The sequence below is a fragment of the Pristiophorus japonicus genome, chromosome 9, assembly GCF_044704955.1.
Source record: "Pristiophorus japonicus isolate sPriJap1 chromosome 9, sPriJap1.hap1, whole genome shotgun sequence".
Lineage (NCBI taxonomy): Eukaryota > Metazoa > Chordata > Chondrichthyes > Pristiophoridae > Pristiophorus > Pristiophorus japonicus.
In genome coordinates, this window is record NC_091985.1 from 152,671,037 (window position 1) to 152,697,829 (window position 26,793).

General features: G+C 44.3%; 1 protein-coding gene and 1 pseudogene across 8 annotated transcripts in view; one reads left to right on the plus strand and one right to left on the minus strand.

Annotated features, from left to right (window-relative positions):
* Positions 1-26,793, minus strand: part of afdna (afadin, adherens junction formation factor a) — a 282,635-nt gene that overhangs the window by 226,145 nt on the left and 29,697 nt on the right. The gene's annotated exons all lie outside the window — the stretch shown is intronic.
* The window catches only part of LOC139272863 (large ribosomal subunit protein uL30-like), a 36,232-nt pseudogene continuing 14,350 nt past the window's right edge, over positions 4,912-26,793 (plus strand).

Sequence of the window (26,793 nt, forward strand, 5' to 3'; positions counted from 1 at the left end):
GGCAGGTCTACACCCAAAACATCACCTTAGTTGTTCTCTTCACAGATACTGACTAAGTGATACCAGCAGTTTCTGTTCTTGTTTCTGATTTCCAGCATATGCTGTTTTTTTAATTTCAAATGATAAGCACAGCCTTTAAAAAAAATTAAGCGCTTACATTTTTGTTCTATTAATCTGGCCAAGGTATTTATTGTCAGAGCATCATTAGATTTCAGTGACTGGCTGAACTCCAAATCTAAACATAAAAGGTATATTAGTCAATCAGGATGACCAGTAATAAATATGCAGCCTTTGCAATGCATTATTGAAGATCAAAAACTGTACACTGACAGAACAAAAAATAATGTATTGCAGAATGCTACAAACCCTTACTCGTCAATCTCCCGTAGCATCGCACCACACCCAGGGAATCAAGGCCAAATGCAGACTTCAGCTGATCTGGAGGACAGGGGATAATTGGAGTTGGTTGTAGCTTAGCAGTTTCTCTGCAATATATTCCGAGGAACTGGGAGATGCAAAACTAAGTTGTGATCAGTTTACTTCGGCAGTTTCCTTTGCAAGAATGGATATAGGAATTTATGATTGAGAAAAGTGCATGCAGATGCAACATTTTAATATATCACTAGTTAATCTCCCTGGTATTACATACATGGAATCGAGACAAAATGTAGCCTTCAGTTGAAGTGGGGTTAAAAAGGTCAGTAAATAACTGGACCAGGACAAGAGGATGTAATTCAGTTCCCACTTTAGTTACACATTGCCATTTATTTTCATATAATACTTTGACAAAAACTTAGCAATTTAAGTAATCGAGTTTTCTGCAACATTGGAGTTTCTCTGCAGAAGAGAAAAAACTGGGAGAAGCAAAACTGGCTACAGTGACCTCATTGGCAAGGGAGTGTAATTCCAGCGTGAGAAGTTTACATAAGCAAATTCCATTTCCATTTTAAATACAGAAATTTATAATGGAAAAAATTGACACAAAATGCTCAGCCACACGATTTTTGATATATAGATAGGACATCAAATATACAGGGTACATGTGTTTAAGAAATAACTGGAGTGAAGATGGATGTTGTAATTTAGCAAGGTAAGACAAGATAAGGCCCATCAGGTTATTGAATCTGTAGATAAAACAACATGTCAGTCTCCTGATTCAAGTGCTAATTGAATTTTAGTTGCTCATGCAATGAGCATGTATGAAAATAGATTAACGGATAACATAAAAGAGAGCCCAAAGTCTTTTAGAAACATAAATAGTTAAAAGGCAGTTAAAGGAAGGGTAGGGCCAACTAGAGACCAAAAAGGAGATCTTCTTGTGGAGGCACAGGGCATAGCTGAGGTACTAAATGAGTACTTTGCATCTGTTTTCACAAAAGAAGGTTTCTGCCAATATCACAGTAAAGGAGGTGAGAGAAATTGGATAGGATAAAAATAGATAAAAAGAGGTACTTAAAAGGTTGGCAGCACTCAAGTAGAAAACGCACCGATCCAGGTGGGATGCATCCTAGGATGCTAAGGGAAGTACAGATGGAGATGGCAGAGGCTCTGGCCACAGTCTTTCAATCCTCCTGAGATATAGGAGTAGTGCCAGATGACTGGAGAATTGCAAATGTTACACTTCTGTTCAAAAAAGGGGAAGGGGATAAACCCAGCAACTACAGGACAGTCAACCTAACATTGGTGAAGAAAATTTTGAGTTCTTTGATCAAGTATCGGAGAGGATTGATGAGGGTAGTGCGATTGATGATTTGTATATGGACTTTCAAAAGGCATGTGATAAAATTAAAGCTACTGGGATTAAAGGGGCAGTGGCTGGTTGAAGAAGAAATTAGTTAAGGGACAGAAAGCAAAGAGTAGTGGTTTAACACAGACGAGTAAAGTGATTCATTATGTGTTTTTCAATTCTTTTAATGTGTTGGGAGCTGGCTGTATGCTTCACTTTGCAGCCTCAGCTCGTGTCGTGTCTCTGGTTACCAAGGCAGCCCGATCTTTTTGGCGCAGATCAAGGCTTCATCCCCAAAACTAAAGGTCGGGTTATGCCACACCAAAATGAAGAAATCCACCAGGGAAACTTCGAATTTTTTTTTTGCCGTACTTAGGCCCCCTTAAAAAAAAAAATCAGGCACAACCCTTCAAGTACACCAAAAAAATGCTTTGGGGAAAATTGAACCCAGAGAGACTAGAGTAACTGGGGTTGTTCTCATCAGAGCAGGTGGTTATGGGAAGATTTGATAGATGCTCAAAATCATGGTTTTAATAAGAGTAAATAGCGAGATAATAAAGAGAAATAAACTGTTTAAATGGCAGAAAGGTCAGTAACTAGAGGACACAGATTTTTGGTAATCGGCAAAAGAACCAGAGGCGACATGAGGAAAACCATTTTTTTTTATAAAAACACAGCAAATTGTTGTGATCTGGAATGCACTGCCTGACAGGGTGGTGGAAGCAGATTCAATGGTAACTTTCAAATGGGAATTAGATAAGTACTTGAAGGGAAAATATTTGTAGGGCTAATGGGGGAAAAAGCAGGGGAGTGGAACATAGAAAATAGTTGCAGGAGTAGGCCACTCGGCCCTTCGAGCCTGCAGCACCATTCAATATCATGGCTGATCATTCACTTCAGTACCCTTTTCCCGCTTTCTCTCCATACCCCTTGATCCCTTTAGCCATAAGGGCCACATCTAACTCTCTTGAATATATCCAATGAACTGGCATCAACGACTCTGCGGCAGGGAATTCCACAGGTTAACAACTCTCTGAATGAAGAAGTTTCTCCTCATCTCAGCGAGATGGCAGAGTGGAGAGCGCCAGTTCAAACTGTCACAGGAGCATCCAATCGTGTGCTGCCCGGTAACTGCCCCCAAAGGAGGTGGAGCGTGGGAAATTGCACTCCGCTTCCATTAAGGGGTGGTAAGGCCAATTCTGCGGCGGGAGCAGGACTTCCACGCTGGGGGCTAAAATTCCCTGCGCCAGAAGGTTACCGCCCCCAATATGGGAGCCTGTGCGGGGAGTGTTCAGAGTGGGGTGGACGGGTTGACTGCGCAGATGGCGGTTGGTGGATGTGGTGTGGTTGGCGTCGAGGGGGCGTGGCTCGGCTAGGGACTCGACATCCGGGGCTGTTCGGCATTTGGGAAGGATTCTGACGGGACGGGGCGGGTTGGGTGCAGGGGGAGTGTTCCCGGTGTTGGGTGGGTCCAGAGCCGGGGGGGGGGGGGGGGGGGGGGGGAGTGGCACGCTCTTGGGATGGGGGTGGGCTGTTTGGGGCTGGGATTGGGAGAGACTTCTTCACTCAGGGAGTTGTTGGCCTGTGGAGTTCCCTGCCGCGGAGAGTTGTTGATGCCAGTTCATTGGATATGTTCGGGAGGGAGTTGGATGTGGTCCTTGCGGCTGGGGGGTTGGGGGGGGGGGGGGTGCTCAGCCATGATCTTGTTGAATGGCGGTGCAGGCTCGAAGGGCCGAATGGCCTACTCCGGCACCTATTTTCTATGTTTCTAAATGGCCTACCCCTTATCCTGGTTCTGGACTTCCCTAACATCGGGAACATTCTTCCCGCATCTAACCTGTCCCGTCCCATCAGAATCTTATAAGTTTCTATAAGATCCCCTCTCATCCTTCTAAACTCCAGTGTATAAAGGCCCAGTTGATCCAGTCTCTTCTCATATGTCAATCCAGCCATCCCTGGAATCAGTCTGGTGAACCTTCGCTGCACTCCCTCAATAACGTCCTTCCTCAGATTAGGAGACCAAAACTGAACACAATATTCCAGGTGAGCCCTCGCCAAGGCCCTGTACAACTGCAGTAAGACCTCCCTGCTCCTATACTCAAATACCCTAGCTATGAAGGCCAACATGCCATTTGCCTTCTTCACCGCCTGCTGTACCTGCATGCCAACTTTCAATGACTGATGAACCATGACAACGAGGTCTCGTTGCACCTTCCCTTTTCCTAATCTGCCGCCATTCAGATAATATTCTGCCTTCGTGTTTTTGCCACCAAAGTGGATTAACTCACATTTATCCACATTATGCTGCCATGCATTTGTCCACTCACCTAACCTGTCCAAATCACCCTGCAGCCTCTTAGCATCCTCCTCACAGCTCACACCACCACCCAGTTTAGTGTCATCTGCAAACTTGGAGATATTACACTCAATTCCTTCATCCAAATCATTAATGTACATTGTGAAGAGCTGGGGTCCCAGCACTGAGCCCTGCGGTACTCCACTAGTCACTGCCTCCCATTCCGAAAAGGACCCGTTTATCCCGACTCTCTGCTTCCTGCCTGCCAACCAATTCTCTATCCACGCCAGTACGTTACCCCCAATACCATGTGCCTTGATCTTGTACACCAATCTCTTATGTGGGACCTTGTCAAAGGCCTTTTGAAAGTCCAAATACACCACATCCACTGGTTCTCCCTTGTCCACTCTACTAGTTACATCCTCAAAAAATTCCAGAAGATTGGTCAAGCATGATTTCCCCTTCATAAATCCATGCTGACTTGGACCGATCCTGTCGCCGCTTTTCAAATGTGCTATTTCATCCTTAATAATTGATTCCAACATTTTCCCCACTACTGATGTCAGGCTAACCGGTCTATAATTACCAGTTTTCTCTCTCCTTCCTTTTTAAAAAATTGGATAGCTCTTTCAAAGAGCTGGAACAAGTACGATGGGCTGAAAGAATGATACAGCACAAAAGAAGGCCTATGATTCTATGAATAGATGTGCAAGGCCTGGACCAGCTGTGAATCACAACTCAACAAACTATTCATGTAACATGCACCAGTATTTCTTCATACTTCATAGATTGACTGCTCTTTATTCAAAAATCTTTTAGGCAATGATATGTAGTACCTCAATTTCTGAAGTTCAAGTTGGTTCACGACACATAATTAAGCGTTGTGGAAATGGAGGGAGCAGGAGATAAGTCTACTGGAAGAGATGAGCTTGGAGGAGAAAGAGATGACAGCAAACTGCAGACTAATGAGGGATTAGAAGGGGAGCAGGTGACAGGAAGAAAAGCAAGAGACGTATAGCCCCAGTCGTTCAGCAAATTCACAACTTTCCCTCCTTATGGTAAACATTTAATCTTGTTCCATACCTCAGTATGGCAAGAAAAAAGAGAGAGGAAGGGATGAACTGAAAGCAGAGGAAGATGGTGAAAGAATAGTTTTACATCAACAGTACATGGTGATAAACTCCATGGAAAATGTACAGTGCAAGTTTTTTCTATAATGGGGCACTGAAAGTTGCACACAGGACATACTGGCCTAACCAGTGCATTGGACAAATGTATCATGATCTCTTTGCTCCACCTCTTACTTATAAAACCCGCAATGTCCCTGGTATTTTATAACTTTATTTACCTGCACATGCACTTCTAATAAATTAGAAGTTTGAATAATTCCATAATTTTTAGCATCTTTTCATTGATTACACTGCCATACTTGCTTTTCCTCTGAGAAATGGACACTCTCACACTTCATTAAATTGTATCTGATCACCCGTCTGCCCATTCCTCAAACTTGTCAAATCCCTCTTCTCCATTGTCTAGCTGAGTGGGACTGCTCTCACCTGGTCCCATTCTCCTTTATCCAGTCATTACCGGAGAATCCCCTGCAATGTTTTCACTCCCCACTTAGTTACCTCTGGTGTCCCCCAAGGATCTATACTTGCCTTCCTCTTATTTCTCATCTACATGCTGCCCCTCAGTGACATCATCCGAAAACACATCAGGTTCCACATGTACACTGATGACACTCAGCTCTACCTCACCACCATCTCTATCGACCTTTCCACTACCTCTATCATCATGTGCTCTTCTGACATCCAGTACTGGATGAACAGAAATTTCCTCCAATTAAAAGTAGGGAAGACTCAAGCCACAAACTCTGTTCCCATGCCACCGATTCCAACCCTTCACTGGCTACGGTCTCAGGCTGTTCGCAACTTCAGTATCCTATTTGATCCCAAGCTGAGCTTCCAAACCCGTATCTTCTCCATCACTAAGACCGCCTACTTCCACACCCAATATCGCCCAAGCTCCACGCCTGCTGCTGAAACCCTCAACCATGCTTGTGTTACCTCCAGGCTCGATTATTCCAATGCTCTCCTGACTGGCCTCTCAACCTCCACCCTCCATTAACTTAAGTTCATCCAAAACTCTGCTGCACAAGTGTTAACACGCACCAAGTATAGTTCATCCATTACCCATGTTCGCTGACCTATAAACAGTCCACCAATGCCTCGTATTTAAAATTCACATCCTGGTGTTCAAATCCCTCCATGGTCTCTCGCCCCTCCCCATCTCTGTAACCTCCTCCAGCTCTACAATCCTCTGAGAACTCAGCATTCCTCCAATTCTAGCCTCTTGTGCAGCCCCAACTTCCTTCACCCCACCATTGGTGGATGCACTTTCAGCTGGCTAGACCCCTAGCTCTGAAATTCCCTCCCTAAACCTCTCTGCCTCTCCACCTCTATTTCCTCCTTTAAGACACTTCTTGAAACCTACCTCTGACCAAGCTTTTGATCACCTATCTAATGCTTTCTTCTTTGGTTCTGTGTTAATTTGTTTTGTCTGATTAAATTCCTGAAGTACTTTGGGACATTTTACTATGTTAAAGGCGCTATATAAATGCAAGTTGTTGCTGTTTGCTGCCAGGTTAATGAAACTTGATTTAGCAGTGTAAACAATGTGAACTGGCTCATGGATGCTGGTCTCCTGGAATTTAAATGAAAACAGCTGTTGTGCTCAAGCAAACTTAAAAGTATTAATGTCAAGTTCACTTATTTTGGATCAGGAGAATCAGAGCTTATGTTACACATGCAACTGGCGACAATGCAGCTTTCTCATCATCTTGAATGTGGTACAAAAATATTACCACATACCTTTAAAGTTGATTGTGTTTTGCCTTTTATCAGGCATGATATATCCCTGACATTTCAATATTTTAACACAAGAACTAGACAACAGCTGAAGTTCTCTCCAGATAAACTAAAAGCTTTATACAAAAGCAAAGTACTGCGGATGCTGGAAATCTGAAATTAAAACAGAAAATGCTGGAATACTCAGCAGGTCAGGTAGCAACTGTGGAGAGAGAAACAGAGTTACCAGAGTTAATGGTTCAGGTCGATGATCTTTCGTTGGAACTGGAAAAAGTTAGATGCAACAGTTTCAAGCAAGTACAGAGGCAGGGAAAGGGGGGAGGGAAGGAAAGAACAAAAGGGAAGATCTGTGATAGGGTGAAAGGCAGGAGTGGTTAAATGGTAAAGGGTATGATCATCACCATAGGCAGTCCTTCGAAATCAAGACAGACTTGCTTCCACTCTAAAAGTGAGTTCGTAGGTGACTGAACAGTCCAATACAGGAATTATAGCCTGCGTTTGGTTTCTGCATGCTCTCGGCGACGAGACTCGAGGTGGTCTGCGCCTTCCCAGATACACTTCCTCCATTTAGGGCGGTCTTTGGCCAGGGACTCCCAAGCATCAGTGGGGATATTGCATTTTATCAGGGAGGCTTTGAGGGTGTCCTTGAAATGTTTCCTCTGCCCGCCTTGGGGGTCATTTTAATTCTCCGCTCCACTCTGACCTCTCTGTCCGTGTAGGAGTTCCGAGTAGAGCGCTTGCTTTGGGAGTCTTGTGTCAGGCATGCGAACAATATGGCCCGCCCAACTGAGCTGATCGAGTGTGGTCAGTGCTTCGATGTTGGGTATAATAGTACAAAGCAAAAAGATAGTAATGGGACAAGTAAAGAAACAAATGAAGAGTCTAGAAGATGTAGCAGAATCAATAGCTGCCAGGTGAAAAAAATAGCAAAAATTATGGTCTGAAATTGTTGAACTCTATGTTGAGTCCAGAAGGCTGTAAAGTGCCTAATCGAAAGATGCTGCTGTTCCTCAAGCTTGCGTTGAGCTTCATTGAAACAGTGTAAGAGGCTGAGGTCAAAGTGGAAGTGGAGCAGAGAATTAAAGCGACAGCGAGTGAAAGCTCGAGCTCGCGCTTACGGAATGAATGGAGGTGTTCTGCAAAGTGATCACCCAATCTGCGTTAGGTGTCCCTAATGTAGAGCAGACTGCATTGTGAGCAGCAAATACAGTTTTTTCTCTTTTGCTTTGTACTATCACGGATGGCCTCCTCTGAGCTGTAACAATTCTATGATTTAATCATTCCTGCCTTCCACCCTATCACAGACCTTCCCTTTTGTTCTTTCCTCCCCTCCCCCCTTTCCCTGCCCTTGCTTAAAATCTGTAACATCTCTTTTTCCAGTTCTGACAAATGGTCATCAACCTGAAATGTTAACTCTGCTCCTCTCTACAAAGATGCTGCCTGGCCTGCTGAGTATTTCCAGCATTTTCTGTTTTTATTTTAAAAGTTATACTCCAACTGCAGTTGTACAGCTGAGAATTCCCATTCTGCAAAGGCTAGAGAGGGTCTCAAATGGCTATGCACCACAAATGCTTTCACTAATCAGAATTTCTGCATACTTGTCTGAAGCCCTAACCACTAATATCCAAATATTTGAGTGCAAACCAACTGCAAGACTATCTTAGACTCAAACAAACACTCAATTCAGTTCTGCTCATTGACACTTCAATTCAACTACTTAATGTACCACCCGAAAACTTACCATGCTATTTAGTGGGCAGAGGCATTTTTAAACATGCTGATTAAAAGTGGTGTTGGTGAAAGCAGAAGGTGGAACTGACCTACATTTGCAAGAAAGAGTATCCTTTAACCTACTAGCAGTTTTTGCTGTATTAACGCAGTTTACCTATGAATGACACTTCACTTAAGGCTGTAAATATACAAGTATTTTAAGTTCTTATTGCCCTCCTGCTTCTCTATTGGGGATCTGTCACATTCAGGTGTACATTGAGTCTCGAAGGTGGGTGGGGTGGGTTGTTAAGTTTTGGATTTTGGGTAAATATTTAATTTGATTGGGGGTGGGAAAGAGAACGAGAAAGGGGGAAAAAAAAGGTTGGCCAATCCAGGATTAACTTGTATGTTTTGCTAGCATATTTTTTTGTAAAACATTCTACTCTTCAGAGAATTTACAGCACAGAAATAGTCCATTTGGTTTATGCTCCACACAAGCCTCCTCCCACCTTACTTCATCTCACCCAAACATATCCTATTCCTTTCTCCCTCACGTTCTTATCTAGCTTCCCCTAAAATGCATCGACAAGAAATGCGTTTACAATCATGCAACAGTGTGCAGATCACACAATGAGGGATTTGCCAACATCTGCTAGTTTACCAGGATTTGCTCTACAGAATGCAGGATAGAGTCTCAACTCGTGACATGATTCTGTGAAAAGCCAAAGCTAAGTTTTGTGGTTATGCAGTTATTGTTGAAATGAAATGCTGGTAGGATATAGGTGAAGATACATGACAATCCCATCTTCCTCTTTTCAAATCGAGTGTTTACTATTTCTATTCAGCCACAATTGTTACTTTAAGATTGTTTTTACAAATACCACAAAAACTTAGCAAAACACTAGAATAATACAAGTAACAAATCAAAAGAACATAGGAGGAAGGTGAAGAAAAATGATAGGTGTAGAATTAACCTTTCCTGACTTGACATCAGGACCAATTGGTGCCAATACAAACACTGAGCACACTCAAAATTCAATAATTTGCTTCCAGGACAATGCAATTTTACATGTATTGTTGGGCCCGAGGGGGGGAAAAAAAGAGCTGCCACAGACTTTCATGTTTATTAGTTTCAAACAGCATTTGCATTAAGCAGATAATCTCAAAATGTACTCAAGTTTGGATAATGCAAAACAAATTTAGTATTTTGTACATTTTCAAATTGGCAGTACAGTACAGCATGTTGTAAAGAATCCAAGCAATAACCAAAGGTGACTAGTTCGTCAAGATAAGAAATTTGTATAAAAATAGTAGTGGGTAAGCAATGAAGAATTTTAGCAACTTTTACCATGGAGGCAAGATGCAAATGTATTCATGAGCACACAAAAAATGGTGATCAAAGATTCTGAGACACAGAATGATTGACAATGAAAAAAATGATAGAGGAAAACAACTTTAATCCAGTTTTTCTACACTTCAGACTCATCAACTCAACAGGGAACAAAAAAAATTAGAGTAAACCAAAGCAAATAGGATCAAGCATCTCCATGGATCCTTGCCAAGATAGAAATTTAGAGAAATGCAAACATTTTTTTTAAATATAAAATAAACTTTAAACCCACAACTATTAACTTGAAATAGACTATTGTTTAAGAATATTCAATTCTTCAGTTCTCTACAGCTGATTCAATAGAAACCAGCTGCACGAGTTGCCAAAACAAGTCCCACACAGAAATTATTCATAAACACATGGGAGTAACTTGGCAATTGAATTCCATTCCTAGATACTTTGCAGTGAACTGAATTTAATACTCAAAGTTTGCATCAACATTTAAGTATCAGGCATTGAAGTAAGCAGGTCTAAATTTTTCAGAACACGACTTGATCGGTCAACAACTTATATTTATATAGCGCCTTTAACATAATAAATTGTCCAAAGGCATTTCACAGGAAAGTAACCAAAAAAAATTGACACCAAGCCACATAAGGAGAAATTATTGCAGATGATCAAAAGCTTGGGCAATGAGGTAGATTTTAAGGAGCATCTTAAAGAAGGAAAGAGGAGAGGTGGAATAATATTGTACTATAATAGAATACTGTATCACTTAAAAATATCACTGAACATAAAATAATCTTAAAGCTATGCAAGCATTCAATCCCAAAGACGGAGCGGTTTCTCTGCCACTATGGATGCTGGGTAAAGAACTCCCCATTCAAAAAAAGCCGTTTCTTTCACAAGACCCCTTGTCGCCTGGTGCTGATCAGTATGTCCCATGTTTTAAGTTGTAAAAGAGCTTGGTTCATTGAAGGTTGTCTGTAATTTGTAAGTGTCTATGGTCGCAGAGTGCCTCTTGTACATTTTACATGGAAGTTATTTGGGTCTCTCAATGTGTCCATTTTTTGAGGGTGTAAGTTTCACAGAGGGGTTTAACAAAGCTGCAAAATCCTCTAGGACATGGTTAACTGATTGATCTATGAGGTGTAATAGTGAGATAGGTCTCCAGGGTATGGCAACACTTATGGGGTGGAATGAGGAAAGAGGCACTGGGATCTGTTACCACGAGAGCAGAGGGTCTCAGGATATTCCAGCATTATGGAATATAGCTGCATATTCCAGTATATAGCTGCATTGGGGAGGTGGCAGAGAGATGGGGGAAGGGTTAGGTACCTGGACCAGTGAGTACCAGGATTAGACAGTTGTGCAAATACTCATGGGGATTGGAGGAACAAATCTGGAATTATGACAGCACCAGGGGCAGTGACTGGGATCTCATCAAAACGATACCTTAAATTCCCATTGTTTACAGTTTTAGAGCAGCCTTTTGTGAGGAACTTTTCTGAAGCCTTTCTGGAAATGTAACTGAAAATGCACAGTAGTACAGTCAAGAGGAAGTGGCCCAGGAAGTCCTCAACATTGATTTCAGACCCCATGAAATCTCATGGCATAGGATCAAACATGGGCAAGGAAACCTCCTGATTACAACCTACCATCCTCCCTCAGCTGATGAATCATACTCCTCCTCCATGTTGAACACCACTTTGAAGAAGCACTGAGGGTAGCAAGGGCACTGAATGTACTCTGGGTGCGGGACTTCAATGTCTATCAGCAAGACTGGCTCAGCAGCACCACTACTGACCAAGCTGACAAAGTCCTGAAGGATATAGAATGCCAGACTGGGCTTGCAGCAGATGGTGAACCAACCAACGAGGGGAAAACCTACGTGACCTCATCTTTGCCAATCTACCTGTTGCAGAATCATCTATCCATGGTAGGAGTGACAATTATGCAGTCCTTGTGGAGACGAAGTCCCATTTTCACACTGAGGACACTCTCCATCGCGTTGTGTGGCACTACCACTTTAAATGGGATCGATTCAAAACAAATCTAGCAGCTCAAAACTGGGCATCCATGAGATGCTGTGCACCATCAGCAGAGGCAGAATGGTATTCCACCACATTCTGTAACCTCATGGCCTGGCACATTTCTCACTCTATCATCACTGTCAAGCTAGGGGACCAACCCTGATTCAAAGAAGAGTGCAGAAGACCCTGCCAGAGCCAAGCATACCTAAAAATGAGGTACCAACCTGGTGAAGCTAAAACACTGGACTACGTGCATGCTAAACAGCGGGAAGCAGCACACTATTGAAAGAGCTAAGCAATACCACAACCAACAGTTCAAAGCTCTACTGTCCTGCCACATCCAGTTGTGAATGCTGATGGACAATTAAACAGGAGAAGGAGGCTCCATGAACATTTCCATTCTCAATGATGGTGGAGCCCAGCACACGACTGCAAAAGACAAGGCTGAAGTGTTTGCAATCATCTTCAGCCAGAAGTACCGAGTGAATGACCCATCTTGGCCTCCTCCATCACAGAAGCCAGTCTCCAGCCAATTTGATTCACTCCACCACACAATATCAAGAAATGGTTGAGCGCACTGGACATAGCAACGGCTATGGGCTCCGACAACATCCTGGCTGTAGTGCTAAAGACTTGTGCTCTAGAACTAGTCGTACCTCTAGCTAAGCTGTTGCAGTACAGCTACAACACTGGTATCGACCCAATAAAGTGGAAAATTGCCCAGGTATGTTGTCTACAAAAAGGACAAATCCAATCCGGCCAATTACCGCCCCATCAGTCTACTCTCAGTCATCAGCAAAGTAATGGAAACATAGAAACATAGAAAATAGGTGCAGGAGCAGGCCATTCAGCCCTTCTAGCCTGCACCGCCATTCAATGAGTTCATGGCTGAACATGAAACTTCAGTACCCCCTTCCTGCTTTCTCGCCATACCCCTTGATCCCCCGAGTAGTAAGGACTTCATCTAACTCCCTTTTGAATATATTTAGTGAATTGGCCTCAACTACTTTCTGTGGTAGAGAATTCCACAGGTTCACCACTCTCTGGGTGAAGAAGTTTCTCCTCATCTCGGTCCTAAATGGCTTACCCCTTATCCTTAGACTGTGACCCCTGGTTCTGGACTTCCCCAACATTGGGAACATTCTCCCTGCATCCAACCTGTCCAAACCCGTCAGAATTTTAAACGTTTCTATGAGGTCCCCTTTCACTCTTCTGAATTCCAATGAATACAAGCCCAGTTGATCCAGTCTTTCTTGATAGGTCAGTCCCACCATCCCTGGAATCAGTCTGCTGAATCTTCACTGCACTCCCTCAATAGCAAGAACGTCCTTCCTCAAGTTAGGAGACCAAAACTGTACACAATACTCCAGGTGTGGCCTCACCAAGGCCCTATACAACTGGAGCAACACCTCCCTGCCCCTGTACTCAAATCCCCTCGCTATGAAGGCCAACATGCCATTTGCTTTCTTAACCGCCTGCTGTACTTGCATGCCAACCTTCAATGACTGATGTACCATGACACCCAGGTCTCGCTGCACCTTCCCCCTTCCTAATCTGTCACCATTCAGATAATAGTCTGTCTCTCTGTTTTTACCACCAAAGTGGATAACCTCACATTTATCCACATTATACTTCATCTGCCACGCATTTGCCCACTCACCTAACCTATCCAAGTCACTCTGCAGCCTCATAGCATCCTCCTCGCAGCTCACACTGCCACCCAACTTAGTGTCATCCGCAAATTTGGAGATACTACATTTAATCCCCTCGTTTAAATCATTAATGTACAATGTAAACAGCTGGGGCCCCAGCACAGAACCTTTCGGTACCCCACTAGTCACTGCCTGCCATTCTGAAAAGTACCCATTTACTCCTACTCTTTGCTTTCTGTCTGACAACCAGTTCTCAATCCACGTCAGCACACTACCCCCAATCCCATGTGCTTTAACTTTGCACATTAATCTCCTGTGTGGGACCTTGTCGAAAGCCTTCTGAAAGTCCAAATATACCACATCAACTGGTTCTCCTTTGTCCACTTTACTGGAAACATCCTCAAAAAATTCCAGAAGATTTGTCAAGCATGATCTCCCTTTCACAAATCCATGCTGACTTGGACCCATCATGTCACCATTTTCCAAATGCGCTGCTATGACATCTTTAATAATTGATTCCATCATTTTACCCACTACTGAGGTCAGGCTGACCGGTCTATAATTCCCTGCTTTCTCTCTCCCTCCTTTTTTAAAAAGTGGGGTTACATTGGCTACCCTCCACTCGATAGGAACTGATCCAGAGTCAATGGAATGTTGGAAAATGACTGTCAATGCATCCGCCATTTCCAAGGCCACCTCCTTAATTACTCTGGGATGCAGTCCATCAGGCCCTGGGGATTTATCGGCCTTCAATCCCATCAATTTCCCCAACACAATTTCTCGACTAATAAAGAATTCCCTCAGTTCCTCCTCCTTACGAGACCCTCTGACCCCTTTTATATCCGGAAGGTTGTTTGTGTCCTCCTTAGTGAATACCGAACCAAAGTACTTGTTCAATTGGTCTGCCATTTCTTTGTTCCCCGTTATGACTTCCCCTGATTCTGACTGCAGGGAACCGACGTTTGTCTTTACTAACCTTTTTCTCTTTACATACCTATAGAAACTTTTGCAATCCGCCTTAATGTTCCCTGCAAGCTTCTTCTCGTACTCCATTTTCCCTGCCCTAATCAAACCCTTTGTCCTCCTCTGCTGAGTTCTAAATTTCTCCCAGTCCCCAGGTTCGCTGCTATTTCTGGCCAATTTGTATGCCACTTCCTTGACTTTAATACTATCCCTAGATAGCCACGGTTGAGCCACCTTCCCTTTTTTATTTTTATGCCAGACAGGAATGTACAATTGTTGTAGTTCATCCATGCGGTCTCTAAATGTCTGCCATTGCCCATCCACAGTCAACCCCTCAAGTATCATTCGCCAATCAATCCAAGCCAATTCACACCTCATACCTTCAAAGTTACCCTTCTTTAAGTTCTGGACCATGGTCTCTGAATTAACTGTTTCATTCTCCATCCTAATGCAGAATTCCACCATATTATGGTCACTCTTCCCCAAGGGGCCTCGCACAATGAGATTGTTAATTAATCCTCTCTCATTACACAACACCCAGTCTAAGATGGCCTCCCCCCTAGTTGGTTCCTCGACATATTGGTCCAGAAAACCATCCCTTATGCACTCCAGGAAATCCTCCTCCACCGTATTGCTTCCAGTTTGGCTAGCCCAATCTATGTGCATATTAAAGTCACCCATTATAACTGCTGCACCTTTATTGCATGCACTCCTAATTTCCTGTTTGATGCCCTCCCCAACATCACTACTACTGTTTGGAGGTCTGTACACAACTCCCACTAACGTTTTTTGCCCTTTAGTGTTCTGCAGCTCTACCCATAGATTCCACATCATCCAAGCTAATGTCTTTCCTAACTAATTGCATTAATCTCCTCTTTAACCAGCAATGCTACCCCACCTCCTTTTCCTTTTATTCTATCCTCCCTGAATGTTGAATACCCCTGGATGTTGAGTTGCCAACCCTGATCATCCTGGAGCCACGTCTCCGTAATCCCAATGACATTATATTTGTTAACATCTATTTGCACAGTTAATTCATCCACCTTATTGCGGATACTCCTTGCATTAAGACACAAAGCCTTCAGGCTTGCTTTTTTAACACCCTTTGTCCTTTTAGAATTTTGCTGTACAGTGGCCCTTTTTGTTCTTTGCCTTGGGTTTCTCTGCCCTCCACTTTTCCTCATCTCCTTTCTGTCTTTTGCTTTTGCCTCATTTTTGTCTCCTTCTGTCTCCCTGCATAGGTTCCCATCCCCCTGCAATATTAGTTTAACTCCTCCCCAACAGCACTAGCAAACACTCCCCCGAGGACATTGGTTCCGATTCTGCCCAGGTGCAGACCGTCCGGATTGTACTGGTCCCACCTCCCCCAGAACCGGTTCCAATGCCCCAGGAATTTGAATCCCTCCCTGCTGCACCACTGCTCAAGCCACGTATTCATCTGCGCTATCCTGCGATTCCTACTCTGACTAGCACGTGGCACTGGTAGCAATCCCGAGATTACTACTTTTGAGGTCTTACTTTTTAATTTAGCTCCTAAAATTCTTTTCGTAGGACCTCATCCCTTTTTTTACCTATGTCGTTGGTACCAATGTGCACCACGACAACTGGCTGTTCTCCCTCCCATTTCAGAATGTCCTGCACCCGCTCCGAGACATCCTTGACCCTTGCACCAGGGAGGCAACATACCATCCTGGAGTCTCGGTTGCGGCCGCAGAAACGCCTATCTATTCCCCTCACCATCGAATCCCCTATCACTATCGCGTTCCCAATCTTTTTCCTGCCCTTCTGTGCAGCAGAGCCAGCCACAGTGCCATGAACTTGGCTGCTGCTGCCCTCCCCTGATGAGTCATCCCCCCCAACAGTACTCAAAGCAGTGTATCTGTTTTGCAGGGGGATGACCACAGAGGACCCCTGCACTATCTTTCTTGCACTACTCTTCCTGCTGGTCTTCCATTCCCTATCTGGCTGTGGACCCTTTTCCTGCGGTAAGACCAACTCACTACACGTGATACTCACGTCATTCTCAGCATCGTGGATGCTCCAGAGTGAATCCACCCTCAGCTCCAATTCTGCAACGAGGACCATCAAGAGCTCGAGGCGGATACACTTCCCACACACGTAGCGCCCAGGGACACCGGAAGTGTCCCCGAGTTCCCACATGGTACAGGAGGAGCATATCACGTGACCGAGCTCTCCTGCCATGTCTTAACCCTTAGATACACTTAAAATGGTAGTAACAATGCTAAAGTTCACTTACTGATATAAAAAATAAAAAGAAAAGCTACTCACCAATCACCAGGAAGGTGTCGTCGAAAGCGCCATCAAGGGGTACTTGCTCTCCAATAATCAATTTAGGTTCCACCAGAACCACTCAGCTCCAGACCTGTTTACAGCTTTGGTCCAAACAACGACGTCACAGAATCATAGGGCCCAAGTTTCCACAAGAAAAAAAACGGGCGCCCCTCCGAGCTGGGCGCCCGTTTTTCGCGCCTAAAACGGCGCCTAAAAAAATCCTCGGTATTCTCCACCTACTTACAGGTTCTCTGGCCCTCGGCGCAGCCAGCACGAGCTGTGGGGGGGCGGAGCCAGGTCCCTGCGCTGAAAACAGTGCCGGGACCTCTGCACATGCGCGTTACAGTCGGCACGCAAGTGCAGTAGCTCCAGGCGCCGAACTGTGTGAGAGGGGCCCGAAGCACGCCGCCCCTAGCCCTGACTGAATGGCCTCACTGGGGCTGCGTGAATGAGGCTCCTCCCACGGCCAGCTCCTGCTCCCCCCCCGACCAGACCAGACACTCGCTCCCCCCACCCCGCCAACCAGACACCCGCTCCTCCCTCCCCCGCCGACCAGACCCGACACCCGCGCCCCCCCCCCCCCGCCGACCCAACACCCGCTTCCCCCCCCGCAGACCAGACCCGACACCCGCTCCTGTTCCCCGACTCTCGAGATCTCTCCCTCTCCCTCTCCCCCTCCGACACGAACGGCTGCAGAATTCTCCCTGGCTGAAGCACTTTCACACAGGTAGGAAGATGGTTTATTTAATCTTTTCTTGGCTTATAAATGTTTATTCAGGTTGGATTTATTTGTATAATATTTGTAGAAGTATAAATAAGGATTTATTGTCGAATTTAATGAGTTCCCTCCCCCCCCCCCCCCCCCTCCTCGTTCTGGACGCCTAATTTGTAACCTGTGCCTGATTTTTTAATGTGTAGAACAGGTTTTTTCAGTTCGACAAAAATCTTCACTGGCTCCATTCTACTTTAGTTTGGAGTACATTTTCACTGTGGAAACTTTCAAATCAGGCGTCAGTGGCCGGACACGCCCCCTTTTGAAGAAAAAATTCTGTTCTAAACTAGAACTGTTCTACCCGACTAGAATTGCAGAAAAAAAAGTGGAGAATTGCGATTTCTAAAATAGTCCGTTCTCCACCAGTTGCTCCTAAAAATCAGGCGCGAATCATGTGGAAACTTGGGCCCATAGAAACTTACAGCACAGCAGGAGGGCATTTGGCCCATCGTGCCTTTGCTGGCTCTTTGAAAGAGCAGTCATTCGTGGTCCCACATCCCTGCTTTTTGTCCATAACCTTGTAAGTTCCTCACCCTCAAGTACCTGTCCAACACTTTTAAAATTATGAAATCAGCTTCCACCACCTTTTCAGGTAGAGCATTTCAGAGCCTGACAACACCAAGTGAAATTAATTCTCATCTCCTCTAGAATTTTTTTCCAATGATTTTGAATCTATGACCTCTAGTTATTGACCCACTACTTTTTTTTAATTCAATTGCCATCATGGTATTTGAATTCTCATTCTCTAGATTATTAAATCCAGGCCTCTGGATTATTAGTCCAGTAAAATAACCACAACACTACCACACTGATACATGGACAAAAGAGGTGAATTTCAGAGGTGAGACGAGAGTGACTGCCCTTGACATCAAGGCAGCATTTGACAGAGTGTGGTATCAAGGAGCCCTAGTAATGGGAATTTGGGGGGGGGGAGGGGGGAAAACTCTCCACTGGTTGGAGTCACCCATAGCACAAAGGCAGCTGGTTGTGGTTCAAGCCTGAATGTTGTCCAGGTCCTGCAGGGTGGTTATCACAGCCCCAGGAGTTACTCAGGACAGTGCCCTCGGCCCAACCATTTTCATCTGTTTCATCAATGATCTTCCCTCCTTCAGAAGGTCAAAAGTGAGGATGATCACTGATGATTGCAGTGTTCAGTTCCATGAAACCACCCTTGCTCGCAGGATCTGGACAACATTCAGTCTTGAACTGCTAAGTGGCAAGTAACATTCACGCCACACATGTGCCAAGCAATGACCATCTCCGACAAGGGATATTCAACAGCATTACCATCACCGAATCCCCCACCACCATCACCATCCTGTGGTCAACAATGATCAGAATCTTAACTTGACCAGCCACATAAATACTGTGGCAACAAGAGACTGGGTATTCTGCAGCAAGTGGCTCACCACCTGACTTCCCAAAGCCTTTCCACCATCTACAAGGCAGAGTCCAGGAGTGTGATGGAATATTCTCCACTTTCCTGCATGAGTGCAGCTCCAACACTCAAGAAGCTGGACACCATCCAGGACAAAGCAGCCCGCATGATTGGTACCCCATCCACCACCTTAAACATTCACTCCCTCCACCACTGGTGCACCGTGGCTACAGTGTGTTCAGATGCACTACAGCAACTTGCCAAAGCTTCTTCAATAGCACCTCCTAAATCCACGACCTCTACCACTTAGAAGGACACGGGCAGCAGGCGCATAGGAACACTACCACCTTAAAATCCCCTTCCAAGTCACACACCATCCGGACTTCGAAATAGACTGCCATTCCTTCATAGTCACTGGGTCAAAATCATGGAACTCCCTCCCTACCACTGTGGGAATACCTTCACCACACAGACTGCAGTGGTTCAAGGCGGCGGCTCACCACCACTTTCAAGGGCAATAAATGCTGGCCTTGCCAGTGACGCCCACATGCCATGCATGAAAAAAAACTCTGCAGTGCCACATAGTCTAGTTACTCCACCCTCAAAGGCACCACAACCTTATTTGGGTTCCACCCTCACTGTGGTCGGTTGGAGAGCAACTCCTTGCTCATTACAGAACCATTTCACCAACATCTCCACAGCTTGCTTTGTGCACTCCATTCAAACTCCTGGGGAAGTCCAAGTTTCACTAAGGTCCATCCACCTCAGGAAAGACAATCGGTTACAAAGCAGACCATGTCCACAATTGTCTCAGAGGATCAACAATCTCAATTCAGAAGCAGTACCATGGATACCAAATTCCTCGATGATACAGGGTTCTCTGCAGCCACCTCAATTATAAGCTGGAATTTGCACAAGACTGTGTTGCATTATCATTCCTTGTCTTCTCTGTAGCTCCAAAACCTCTGGTCCATTTTCCAGCTCAGTGGGACTACCCTCGCTTAATTCCACTCTTACCCATCAGATTGTAGCCAGAGATCACCAGCAATGGCTACTCTTCCCGAACCCTGCAGCATTACTTGGCACTCTCTTTTCCCTCATCCACATGCTACCTAGCGTTACCTCTCCAACCCTTCTCTTGACTCCTCCACTGCCTGTGTTGTCAGACCGCCTGTCCATAATTTAGTTTTGAATTCGCCATTTTCTTCCAATTAATCATTGAGAAAAGCAAAGCCATCGTATATGGCCCCGTTATCACCACTGATTCCATGCCCCTCACTGGACACCATCTCAGGCTGAATCAGACTGTTCATAACTTTAGCATCTTCATAACCCCTTATCTTCATCGCAAACGTCAAACTGCTTTCTCCCACACTCAGCTACTGCTGAAACCCTCCTTTGGCACCTCTAGACTCGACTATTTCAATGCTCTGCTGGTCAACTTGACCATCTAGAACTTATCCAGTACCAAGTCCCAGTCACTCTTCAGCCCTGTGCTCACTAACATAATGACTCCTGGTCCCAACACCTGAAATTTAAAATTCTTGTGTAAATCCTTTCATGACCTTGAAACATAGAAAATAGATGCAGGAGTAGGCCATTCAGCTCTTCGAGCCTGCACCTCCATTCAATAAGATCATGGCTGATCATTCCTTCAGTGCCCCTTTCCTGCTTTCTCTCCATACCCCTTGATCCCCTTAACCCTAAGGGCTATATCTAACTCCCTCTTGAATATATCCAATGAACTGGCATCAACAAATCTCTGCGGCAGGGAATTCCACAGGTTAACAACTCTGAGTGAAGAAGTTTCTCCTCATCTCGGTCCTAAACGGCCGGCCCCTTATCCTAAGACTGTGTCCCCTGGTTCTGGACTTCCCCATCATCGGGAACATTCTTCCTGCATCTAGCCTGTCTAGTCCAGTCAGAATCTTAGATGTTTCTATGAGATCCCCTCATCCTTCTAAACTCCAGTGAATAAAGGCCCAGTTGATCCAGTCTCTCCTCATATGACAGCCCAGCCATCCCTGGAATCAGTCTGGTAAACCTTCGCTGCACTCCCTCAATAGCCAGAACGTCTTTCCTCAGATTAGGAGACCAAAATGGAACACAATGTTCCAGGTGGGGCCTCACCAAGGCCCTGTACAACTGCAGCAAGACTTCCCTGCTCCTATACTCAAATCCCCTTGCTATGAAGGCCAACATACCATTTGCCTTCTTCACCGCCTGCTGTACCTGCATGCCAACTTTCAATGACTGATGAACCATGACACCCAGGTCTCACTGCACCTCCCCTTTTCCTAATCTTCCGCCATTCAGATAATATTCTGCCTTCGTGTTTTTGCCCCCAAAGTGGATAACCTCACATTTATCCACATTATACTGCATCTGCCATGTATTTGCCCACTCGCCTAACCTGTCCAAGTCACCCTGCAGCCTCTTAGTGTCCTCCTCACAGATCACACCGCCACCAAGTTTAGTGTCATCTGCAAACTTGGAGATATTACACTCAATTCCATCATCTAAATCATTAATATATATTGTAAAGAGCTGGGGTCCCAGTACGGAGCCTTGCGGCACTCCACTAGTCACTGCCTGCCATTCTGAAAAGGACCCGTTAATCCAGACTCTCTGCTTCCTCTCTGCCAACTAGTTCTCTATCCACGTCAGTACATTACCCCCAATACCATGTGCTTTGATTTTGCACACCAATCTCGTGTGTGGGACCTTATCAAAAGCCTTTTGAAAGTCCAAATACACCACATCCACTGGTTCTCCCTTGTTACTACTAGTTACATCCTCAAAAAATTCCAGAAGATTTGTCAAGCATGATTTCCCTTTCATAAATCCATGCTGACTTGGACCAATCCTATCACTGCTCTCCAAATGCGCTGCTATTTCATCCTTAATGATCGATTCCAACATTTTCCCCACCACCGATGTCAGGCTAACTGGTCTATAATTACCCGTTTTCTCTCTTCCTCCTTTTTTAAAAAGTGGTGTTAACATTAGCAACCCTCCAGTCCATAGGAACTGAGGATCCAGAGTCGATAGACTGTTGGAAAATTATCACCAATGCATCCACTATTTCTAGGGCCACTTCATTAAGTACTCTGGGATGTAGACTATCAGGCCCTGGGGATTTATCGGCCTTCAACCCAGTCAATTTCCCTAACACAATTTCCCGCCTAATAAGGATATCCTTCTCACTAGTCCTTCGGACCCCTAGTACATCGGGAAGGTTATTTGTGTCTTCCTTTGTGAAGACAGAACCAAAGTATTTGTTCAATTGGTCTGCCATTTCTTTGTTCCCCATTATAAATTCACCCGAATCCGACTGCAAGGGACCAACGCTGGTCTTCACTAATCTTTTTCTCTTCACATACCTATAGAAGCTTTTGCAGTCATTTTGTGTGTTTCCGGCAAGCTTCCTCTCGTACTCTATTTTCCCCCTCTTAATTAAACCCTTTGTCCTCCTCTGCTGAATTATAAATTTCTCCCAGTCCTCCGGATTGCTACTTTTTCTGGCAAATTTGTATGCCTCTTCCTTGGATTTAACACTATCCTTAATTTCCCTTGTTAGCCACGGTTGAGCCACCTTCCCAGTTTTATTTTTACTCCAGACAGGGATGTACAATTGTTGAAGTTCGTCCATATGATCTTTAAAGGTCTGCCATTGCCTATCCACCGTCAACCCTTTAAGTATCATTTGCCAGTCTAATTTAGCCAATTCGCACCTCATACCATCAAAGTTACCTTTCCTTAAGTTCAGGGCCCTAGTTTCTGAATTAACTTTGTCACTCTCCATCTTAAAGAATTCTACCATATTATGGTCATTCTTCCCCAAGGGGCCTCGCACAACAAGATTGCTAATTAGTCCCTTCTCATTACACATCACCCAGTCTAGGATGGCAAGCTCTCTGGTTGGTTCCTCGACATATTGGTCCAGAAATCCATCCTTAATACACTCCAAGAAATCCTCCTCCACCGCATTGCTACCAGTTAGGTTAGCCCAATCAATATGTAGATTAAAGTCACCCATGATTACTGCTGTACCTTTATTGCACACATACCTTATTTGTTGTTTGATGCTGTCCCCAGCCTCACTACTACTACGTGGTGGCCTGTACACAACTCCCACTAGTGTTTTCTGCCCTTTGGTATTCCGTAGCTCCACCCATACCGATTCCACATCATCCAAGCTAATGTCCTTCCTTACAATTGCATTAATTTCTTCTTTAACCAGCAACGCCACCCCGCCTCCTTTTCCTTTCTGTCTATCCTTCCTAAATGTTGAATACCCCTGAATGTTAAGTTCCCAGCCTTGGTCACCATGTCTCCGTGATGCCAATCACATCATACCCGTTAACTGCTATCTGCGCAGTTAATGCGTCCACCTTATTCCGAATACTCCTAGCATTGAGGGACAGAGCCTTCAGGCTCGTCTTTTTAACACACTTTGACCCTTTAGAATTCTGCTGTAAAGTGGCTTTGTTTTTTGCCTTGGGTTTCTCTGCCCTCCACTTTTACTATTCTCCTTTCTATCTTTTGCTTGTGTCTCCATTTTATTCCCCTCTGTCTCCCTGCATAGGTTCCCATCCCCCTGCCATATTAGTTTAACTCCTTCTAAACAGCACCAGCAAACACTCCCCCTACGACATTAGTTCCGGTCCTGCCCAGGTGCAGACCGTCTGGTTTGTACTGGTCACACCACCCCCAGAACCGGTTCCAATGTCCCAGGAATTTGAATCCCTCCCCTCTGCACCACTGCTCAAGCCACGTATTCATCTGAGCTATCCTGCGATTCCTACTCTGACTAGCACGTGGCACTGGTAGCAATCCTGAGATTACTACTTTTGAGGTCCTGTTTTTTAAATTTAACTCCTAGCTCCCTAAATTCGTCTCGTAGGACCTCATCCCGTTTTTTTTTTACCTATAACGTTGGTACCTATATGAACTACGACAACTGGCTGTTCACACTCCCTTTTCTGAATGACCTGCACCCGCTCGAGACATCCTTGACCCTTGCACCAGGGAGGCAACATACCATCCTGGAGTCTTGGTTGCGGCGGCAGAAACGCCTATCTATTCCCCTTACAACTGAATCCCCTATCACTCTCCCACTCTTTTTCCTGCCCTCCTGTGCAGCAGAGCCCGCCATGGTGCCATGAACCTGGCTGCTGCTGCTCTCCCCTGATGAGTCACCCCCCTCAACAGTACTCAAAGCGGTGGATCCGTTTTGCAGGGGGATGACCGCAGTGGACCCCTGCACTACCTTCCTTGCACTGTCTTCCTGTTGGTCTTCCATTCCCTATCTGGCTGTGTACCCTTTACCTGCGGTAAGACCAACGCACTAAATGTGCTATTCAAATCATTCTCAGCATCGTGCATGCTCCAGAGTGAATCCACCCGCAGCTCTAGTTCCACAACTCGGTTGGTCAGGAGCTGGAGGCGGATACACTTCCCGCACACGTAGTCATCAGGGACACCGGAGGCGTCCCTGATTTCCCACATAGTACAGGAGGAGCATAACACTTGCCCTTCCCTATTTCTATAATTTCTTTCAGCACTACAATCCCTTCCCCATCCAAGCTCCTATTCCTCTGCCTACAAAGTGTAGTGCATCTCCTCCATCCCTTTGGCAGCCATACCTTCAGCCGCCTAGGCCCCATGCTCTGGAACGGTCGCTCTGAAATTCTCTGCCTCTGAACTTCCTTTTTCTCTAAAGACCCTCCCTAAACCCCACCTCTTTGACCAGCATCTGACAGGCTAACAGTTGGCCATCACATTGAAGCCCAAAACCATCCTCATCTGACATCAACAGGGGCAATTCCAGGAGAGATGTTACTAGATCGTGATCAAAGAAGCAGAAAACCAGACAGATTTTCTCCTCCCTGAAGCCAATTGCAGCACCCCTACTACCTATACCAGAGATCAAATCTGGGACCTTGCTGGCACTTATGGCTCAGATCCTCATGAAATAAATGTTGAAGCATCAGGGCAGCTTTCTTAATAGTTGGAAAAAAATGTTCTGCCATTATGTCACATTTAAAATTCCAACATAAAAACAGCTATCCTTAAGCTCTTTAAGAAAAAAAAAAACAGTTGGAAGCAATATGGAGCTCTCCATGCATACATCTGTGTACATATACATGGACTCCTGCTTTCCTACTTCATTGTGATGCAACAGGATAATGCAACTACAGCTTCCTAGTTTTACAATACTAAAATAGTGCTGGTATTGTATATTGCACCAAATAAATCAGCACTGAAACATACCCACCTAAAAGTTGCCTGTAGGTTCTAAGAGTAACTAGTTCATTCTACAAAACAAATTGATTTATAGGGCAGTTCTGCCATTTAAAAATAGGGGAGGCAACATTGTTTTATAGATATAAAACACACTTCAAAGTCTTTAGTAGTAATCAAAGCTGCAGCAACAAAAATAAACTTCTTGCAGATTTACAAATGCTGTACAGCACTTAAGTACGACCTACTTCATCCAACGCTAAAAATTTACAGACTGGGTTGGCACCAATGACATTGATGTACATAAATTTAGAACAAATTGATTTATAGGACAGTTCTGCTATTTTTTTTAAAAAGGCATCATTTTATAGATATAAAGCAATACTTCAAAGACTTGAGTAGTAATCAAAGCCTCTATAGAGTGGAATTACCAAATCAGTTTGTTCATAACGTGACAATTTAAAGAAAAATGTTTATCAACTAAAAGATCCACACGGGACAAATATTTAATTGCGCTATACACTACCGCCCATCGCTGTTTCTAGAGCACATCTAGGGAATTTCCACATGCTCAAGTGCAGTTACTCCACTCTTGTCCCAATTGCAGAAGACTCTCCAGATTGTTTCATAATTTTCCATAAGAAAACACAAACCTCTCACCCCAACCTTAAAAAGACAACTTTGTATTTACCTTGATGATCAAGCTTCTATTTCTTCATTGTACTATTTCATAATGGCGTGAAGTGGTTTGTTACCCACTTCGATGTTTAAAAAAGACACATACAGCAAATATGATATGCAGAAATACAGTACTTCTCTGGTCATGCATGACAACCTGGATCTAGTAACCTGATGCAAGATAATAAACTACCCACTAAGCGAGTTTTAAAATAATGCTCCATTTAGTTTTACCACTGAAAACCATCTTTCATTGAATAATTGATAATTTCTGCAACATTCAACTTAATTACAATAGAAGACTGTTTCAATTCTTTAAACAGAGTAATCCTTTACACAGCAGACTCTCACTAAATTATGTACCATGTACAGCTAAGTTAAATGGATTCATATATAGACCCACACATTTTTCTTTAAGTAAGCCTGTTAAGCAACAGTCCCGTCAGAGACATGATGGGCCAAATAGCCTCCATCTAGGAAAAACTTCTATGAAGTTATTCGAACTCCACAAGACTAGATCAAGACATGAACCCTAATCTCAAGCATTTGTGCGGCACTTCAATTCTCAATAGTTTACCTCAGACCTCACTCTTGCAGGATGAGTTCCCATCACTGCAGACAATTTATTTTAGAACTGGTGAAGAACCCTAGGCAGAAAGAGCAGGATGACATATAATGACAGGAGGACAAGAATTCGATTTAATTTCAATGTTCAGCTAACAAGAAAACTTGAACATAATCTATGCAAAACTTGAAGTCTAGGATCTCTGTTACAGAAGGGGAGGTTTTGTTTTTAAATTTGATTTCATTTAATAAGAATTGCTTTTGCAAAAGAAAACTATAAAATGAA